This window comes from Diceros bicornis, chromosome 11, assembly GCF_020826845.1.
Source record: "Diceros bicornis minor isolate mBicDic1 chromosome 11, mDicBic1.mat.cur, whole genome shotgun sequence".
NCBI classification, from domain to species: Eukaryota; Metazoa; Chordata; class Mammalia; order Perissodactyla; family Rhinocerotidae; genus Diceros; species Diceros bicornis.
Window position 1 is genome coordinate 1,703,244 of NC_080750.1, and position 7,320 is coordinate 1,710,563.

A 7,320-nucleotide genomic window follows, 5' to 3' on the forward strand; every position below is an offset into this window, starting at 1 on the left:
CAATTTTGTTTATCTTTTCAAAGAACCAGCTCTTGGTTTTATTAATTTTTTCTATTGTTTTTTTAGTCTCTATTTCATTTATTTCTGCTCTGATTTTTATTATTTCCCTTCTACTGATTTTGGGCTTTGTTTGTTCTTCTTTTTCCAGCTCCTTTAGGTGCATTGTTAGATTGTTTATTTGAGATTTTTCTTGTTTGTTGAGATAGGCCTGTATCGCTATAAACTTCCCTCTTAGAACTGCTTTTGCTGTATCCCATAAATTCTGGCATGTCGTATTTTCATTTTCCTTTGTCTCCAGGTATTTTTTGATTTCTCCTTTGATTTCTTCATTGACCCAATCATTGTTCAGTAGCATTTTGTTTAATCACCACATATTTGTGGCTTTTCTGAATTTCTTCCTATAGTTGATTTCTAGTTTCATACTGTTGTGGTCAGAAAAGATGCTTGGTATTATTTCAATCTTCTTAAATTTATGTAGACTTGTTTTGTGGCCTAATATGTGATCAATCCTGGAGAAGCTTCCACGTGCATTTGAAAAGAATGTGTATTCTTCGATTTTGGATGGAATATTCTGTATATATCTACTAGGTCCATCTGTTCTGGTGTGTCATTTAAGGCCAATGTTTCCTTATTGATCTTCTGTTTGGATGATCTATCCATTGGTGTAAGTGGAGTGTTAAAGTCCCCTACTATTCTTGTGTTACTGTCTATTTCTGTTTTTATGTCTGTTAATAATTGCTTTATGTATTTAGGCACTCCTACCTTGGGTGTATACATATTTACAAGTGTTATATCCTCTTGTAGGATTGTTCCCTTGATCATTATGTAATGCCCTTCTTTGTCTCTTTTTACAGTTTTTGTTTTAAAGTCTATTTTGTCTGATATGAGTACTGCTACCCCAGCTTTCTTTTCGTTGCCATTTGCGTGGAGTATCTTTTTCCATCCCTTCACTTTCAGTTTGTGAGTGTCTTTAGGTCTGAAGTGTGTCTCTTGTATGCAGCATATATATGGGTCTTGTTTTTTTATCCAGTCAGCCACCCTATGCCTTTTAATTGGAGCATTTAGTCCATTGACATTTAAAGTAGCTATTGATAAGTATGCACTTACTGCCATTTTTTTAACTTTTTTTCCCTCCATGTTTTAGTAGTCCTTCTCTGTTCCTTTCTTCTTCTCTTGCTCTCTTCCCTTGTGGTTTGATGGCTTTCTTTAGTATTATGTTTGTGTTCCTTTCACTTAGTTTTTTGTGTATTTATCATAGGTTTCTGGTTTGTGATTACCATGGGGTCCATATACAGAATTGATGGTCTCTTTAGTTTGACATCTGTCTGAAAGCTCTACTCTTTAACTCCCCTCCTCCCTCATTTTATGTTTTTGATATCATATCTAATCTCTTTTTCGTGCGTTTGTATCCATTACCCTTTTATCATGGAAATAGATAATTTTTCCTATTTGTGGTCTTCTCTTTTCCCCTTAAATCAGTCCTTTTAGCATTTCTTGTAGTACTGGTTTCTTGGTGACAAACTAATTTTTGCTTCTCTGGGAAACTTTTTCTCTCTCCTTCCATTTTGAATGATAACCTTGCTGGGTAGAGTATTCTTGGCTGTAAGTTTTTTCCTTTTAGCACTTTAAATATATCATGCCACCCTCTTCTAGCCTGTAAAGTTTCTGCTGAAAAGTCAGCTGATAGCCTTATGGGGTTTCCTTTGTATGTAACTTGTCTTTCTCTTGCGGCTTTTAGAATTCTCTCTTTATCTTTAATTCTGGACATTTTAATTATGATGTGTCTTGGTGTGGGTCTCTTTGGGTTTATCTTGTTTGGTGCTCTCTGTGCTTCCTGGATGTCTGTTTTCTTCCTTAGGTTAGGGAAGTTTTCATCTATTATTTCTTCAAATAGATTCTCTGCTCCTTTGTCTCGCTCTTCTCCTTCTGGGACACCTATAACACGGATGTTAGTGTGCTTGATGTTGTCCCAGAGGTCCCTTAGACTGTCCTCACTCTTTTTAATTCTTTTTTCTTTTACCTGTTCAGCTTGGGTGATTTCTTCTAGTCTTTCATTCAGCTTGCAGAATTGTTCTTCTGTATCCTCTACTCTGCTTTCGAGTCCCTCTAGTGAATTTTTCATTTTCAGTATTGTATACTTCATTTCTGATTGGTTCTTTTTTATGTCTTCCATTTTTCTGTTGACATTCTCACTGAGTTCATCCATTCTTCTCCCAAGATCAGTAAGCATCCTTAACACTCTTTATTTGAACTCTCTGTCAGATAGGTTGCTCATTTCTGTTTCACTAAGTTTTCTTTTCTTGGGTTTTGTCCTGTTCCCTTACTTGGAATGTATTCCTTTGCCTCCTCATTTTGCCTCTTTCCCTGTGCTTGTGTCTATGTATTAGGTAGGTCAGCTACGTCTCCTGCTCTTGGATAGGTGACCTTATATAAGTGGTGCCTTATGAGGTCCGCAATGTGCTTCCCTCAGTTCTGAATGTTCCAGGAGTGACCCCTATGTGGGCTACGTGTGTCCTTCTGTTGTGGCCTGTTTGCTCTCCCTGTAGGTGCCCAGGGAGGCTGAGCTATGCCCCTGGCCAGCTGTTGTAATGCTCAGCTGCTTGTAGTTGTTGTGGGCCCTTCAGTCTCTTTATCAGGCGTGGGGAGCCCCAGCACAGTTGGCTGCAGGTTCTAATACCACATTTGTGTTGCAGTATTTCTTTTAAGTGAGTAGGCCCCCAGCGTGGCAGGTTGTTAGGCTCAGGGGCTTACAATTGCTATAAGCCTCCAGCCTTTAGGTCTCTTGTCAGCTCTCTGAGGATTGCAGCTGGGTGGGGCTGGCCTCAGGCACAGGAGCACTCAATTGTTTCAGGCTTTGGAAGGTGGGGCAAACCCCCTATGTGGGTCTTTGAGAAGCACAAGTCTTCTGCAGCTGACAAGCCCTGCCGCCCACAGGTCCACACACACAGTCAACACAGTCCTTCCCCATGAGCGCACCCCAACCTCCTGAAGTGGACCCCGTCTCTTCACAGCGGGAGCCACACACACTCCACCACCACCCCACGCTCTTCACCTTCTCCTTGTGCACACCCTGCCCCACTGAACTGGGCCCAGTCACCAGGCTGCAAAGAATTCTCACCAATCTATGGTGGCCCACAAGTTGCCTGAGGGCTTGTTGTTGGGTGGGGCCAGTCCCTGGGGTGGGCTGCCTGCCCTGGCTGAGCTGGATTAAATCAGTGCTCTAGTGGGTGGGGCAGACTCTGGGCTAGCAGGCCCCAGGGAGAACTCTAATGGCGTCTGCCAGCTTCTGTGTCAGCACGCCCACACCAGGCCACAATAATGGCGGCCACCAATGTCCCAGTCCCTGGAGAGGTCTCACCTCTCACTGTGATGCACTCAGAGCCTATCAGGTGAGTCTCTTTTCACCAAAGCACTGTGCACTTTTCTTTCTGGTGATTTTAGGTTGCTTTCTGCAATGGGTGAATTTGTGCATGGGCCCTTTAAGAGCCAGTTTTAATTTCTTTGTGATCCAGCTTTTCTGGGTGTACTCCCCAATGTTTTAGTAGCAGGCAAAGTCAGATATTATGCCACTCATCTCAATTGTGCTGGGTGCACAAAATGCCTACAGTGGGAGCGCTTCCCAGCTCAGGGCCCCGCTCCTCCAGGGAGGGCTGTGGACCTGTGGGCTGCTCCCAGGCAGCCATGAAGCACTTGTGAAGGTGGCATTTTTTCTCTCCAGAAGGGAATTTCTGCCTCTTCCACCTCAACTAGGATTGTCGTTTGTTGCAGGAGTTCCTCTTATTCAGTTTTCAGTTGTGTCTCAGGGGTAATTTTTCCACAAGTAGCTGTAAATTGGCTGTGTCTGCAGGAGGAGGTGAGTTCAGAGTCTGCTTATGCCACCATCTTGACTTCTCTCTCAATTAAGCACTCTTTAAATCAGTTATTTAAAAAAAAAAAAGAATCCTATGTATTGGGCAGTGGGTGAAAAAGAAAACATAGAAAGAATATCAATTCCTCCTCCTCATGGACTTCCACTCTGTCCCACTTTAGAAGATCGTCACCATATCCATACCCTCAGGTGGGGTATGACTGTCGAGACACGCGATATTAATGACCTTCTTCAACAAAACTTGACCATCTGAATCTGGTCTGTGGACCAGACATGGACTGTGCCCTTTATTTTTTTAAGGGTAGGATAAGATGGAGGGAACAAAATATTTTGTAGAGGAAAATCCCTAATAAACCCACTGACATCTGTTTTATTTACCTTTCCCCATTGCAATTAAATTTCAATAACCCTAATTGATACTTAAAAACAATCGTCCTAGTAATCTCTGTCCCTGGGAACTAGGAAGGAAACAAGTTGATACGGAATTATAGCCATGTAAGTTTAAAGCTAAAGGGCGTAGTTCATCACAACTGACGCTTTGGTTTCACAATTTAAAAAACAGAGACATAGAGGTTAAGTAACCTTTCCCAGATCTCTAGAATTTTCCAAGTTCTCCATAACAGATTCTTCACTCTCTCTCTGTTAGAAAATTTTTCATCCACACATGTCACCATGTGTCATTGCAATTCCTCTCCACAGAGCAGGTGGAAGTATATTTTCCATCTCGTTGGTGTTGAGGTTGCCCATGTGACTTGCCAATGAAATATTGGCAAAAACTTTAAATGTGCTCATGTGAACTGGTTTGTCCTCTTGCACATTTGCTATTCCATCATTAGATAGTCCAGCTGGCTGCTGGACCCAGACAGTGACAGCAGGTGGAACACACTGATCCTGACCTGGAGTCTGGAGTCATGCAAGCCTAGCCTTCATCATGTCCAAGATCAGATGGTAGCAGTGAACATGCAGACCCGTAAGCAAGAAAAGTCTTTGTGGTGTTAAGCCACTGAGATCTTGGGGGCTGTCTGTTATGCAGTATTATCACAGGGAAAGAGCCGTCTCATAAACAGCTGGCAAAGGTAGAACAGCTGGCAAACACTTTTTCAAATGGTTGTATGGGTTGCAGTTTGATTCACATGCTTATCATAGCAGAATTCCAGTAACAATGGCTTAAGCAAATGGAATTTGACTTCTATCTCAAAAGAAGCAGCCCAGGGTTAGGCAACTCAGATGTCGTTTAGTGATTCTATAAGGCATTAGGCTCTTTCCTGTCCATGGCTCCACCACCCCTAGGAATGGCCCTTATCTTAATTCCAAAATTGCTAGTAGAGCTTCTGCATCCAAGACTCAGGAAGAAGAATGGGGAAAGAAGGAAAAGAATGACACGTGCCCTCTCTTTTAAGTAGACTTCTAGAAGTTCCACAGTCTCTACTGAGATTTTATTGGGCAGAACTTGGCCAAATTACCATACTTAGATGCAAGGGCGACTGTGAAATACAGTCTCTTAGCTAAATAGCAACATGCCAAGCAAAAATTACAGAGTTCTGTTGCCACAAGGAAGGAGAGGGTGGACAGCTTGAGACCACGAGCACTTCTGTTGTGATGCACAGATACTTGCTGCCCTGTGGGAGGTCCCCTGGTAAACGGTAGTGGGTGATGGAACAAAAATGTTAATGAATTTTCATGATCTAAATCACTAAAAGGGGGCTGGTTCCGTGGCACAAGTGGTTAAGTGCACGTGCTCTGCTGCAGTGGCCCGGGGTTCGCCAGTTCGATCCTGGGCATGCACTGATGCACTGCTTGTCAAGCCATGCTGTGGTGGTGTCCCATATAAAGTAGAGGAAGATGGGCGCAGATGTTAGCCCAGGGCCGGTCTTCCTCAGCAAAAAGAGGAAGATTGGCAGATGTTAGCTCAGGGCCGATCTTCCTCAAAAAATATAAATAAATAAAATAAATCACTAAAAGGGAAAAAAGGTAATTCAGATTTAATTATGAAATGTATTTAACATTTGTTTTCTTGTAAACACAGTGTTTTGCTGTGCATTACAAGTGTTTGCAGTTCCACTCAGTACATGGTACTGGGCACTACGATGTGACAAGCCTTGTGCTTGGAGCTGTCAGAGTCCAGACGAGAATGAGACACAGCCCTGGACATCATGAAAGTTAGACTTCAGAGGAAGATATTGAGTTTATACGCTGCCCTGGACATTTTCCTTACAAGCCGATGGCCTTCGACCTCAAGCAGCTGGTCTCTCAGCTTCTCTTTCTGAAGACTTTCTCCAGGGTCACTGAAGCTTATTCAGCCCATTAGTAGGATAACCCAGAACTGCCTGGAATTCAATTCTTTGTGTGTATGAAGGGCTCATCCTGGGCATTGTAGGATTATTCTGTTTACTATTATGTTGAATTGAAAAGATTGTGTTTCTCAAAAGCCTTGAATTTATAATATTCAAAAATAAAAATAAATTGAAGTGCATAATAGAAGTCATAACAAAAAATTGTGAATATAATAAGCTGTTTTTAATTTCATTGATTTAAATAAATAGGAAATTCTAATGTATGGATATTTATTTATATATTCTTAATGTGGGGCCGTAATGTAGTAACTGGGACCAGATTTACCAGCCCACAATAAATAACCAGAAAACTGGATAAAATGTAAGAAACAAGTATTTTCAGACGTGGGATAACAGGGAGAGCAGAACTATAATCCCCGATAGAGGAGAGAAACAATCAAGATGAGCCCTGTAATTACCCGGGTTTTCTGCCTGAAGACACTTTCTGCATGGTGGTGCGGGTACAGGGACCCCAAGCGATGCACAGTGATCTCACCGAGCTGAGGAGACATCTTCAACCTGATTAAGGGCGTCGACGAAGACGTAATACTTTCCTGTCAAGATCAGGAACATGACGAGAATCTCTGCTTTCTCCACTCCTTTTCAGCATTTACTGGAGATCCTAGCTACCACATTAAGCAAGAAACAGAAAAAACCATAGAGATTGCAAAGAAAGAAATAAAAACTCTATTTGCAGGCAAAATGGTCATGTACGTAGAAAATCTTAAGGAATCTAAAAAAAAAAGTACTTGTTAATGAGTGACTTTAGCAAGGTCCTCAGATCAGAGCTAACACGCACAAATCGATTGCATTTCTACATATTAGCAACAAACAACTGGAAATACAAATTATAAAGCATTTCCATTACAATAGTATCAAAAACATGAAACTTTTAGGGACAAACATAACAAAATATGTGGAAGATGGGGCCAGCCTGGTGGCACAAGTGGTTAAGTGCGCACGCTCTGCTTTGGCAGCCCAGGGTTCGCAGGTCTGGATCCCAGGTGCGTACTGACGCACCACTTGTCAAGCCATGCTGTGGCAGCATCCCATATAAAGTAGAGGAAGATGGGCATGGATGTTAGCCCAGGGCCAATATCCTCAGCAAAAAGAGAAGGA

At 42.1% G+C, this 7,320-nt stretch overlaps 1 long non-coding RNA gene across 1 annotated transcript; it reads left to right on the forward strand.

The window, feature by feature from the left end:
* Positions 1 to 3,168: 3,168 nt before the first annotated feature.
* On the forward strand, positions 3,169 to 6,429 carry LOC131411109 (uncharacterized). The gene is made up of 2 exons (XR_009221495.1): positions 3,169 to 3,389; positions 5,895 to 6,429. It is a non-coding gene; the product is annotated as an uncharacterized LOC131411109 (long non-coding RNA).
* Positions 6,430 to 7,320: the final 891 nt, after the last annotated feature.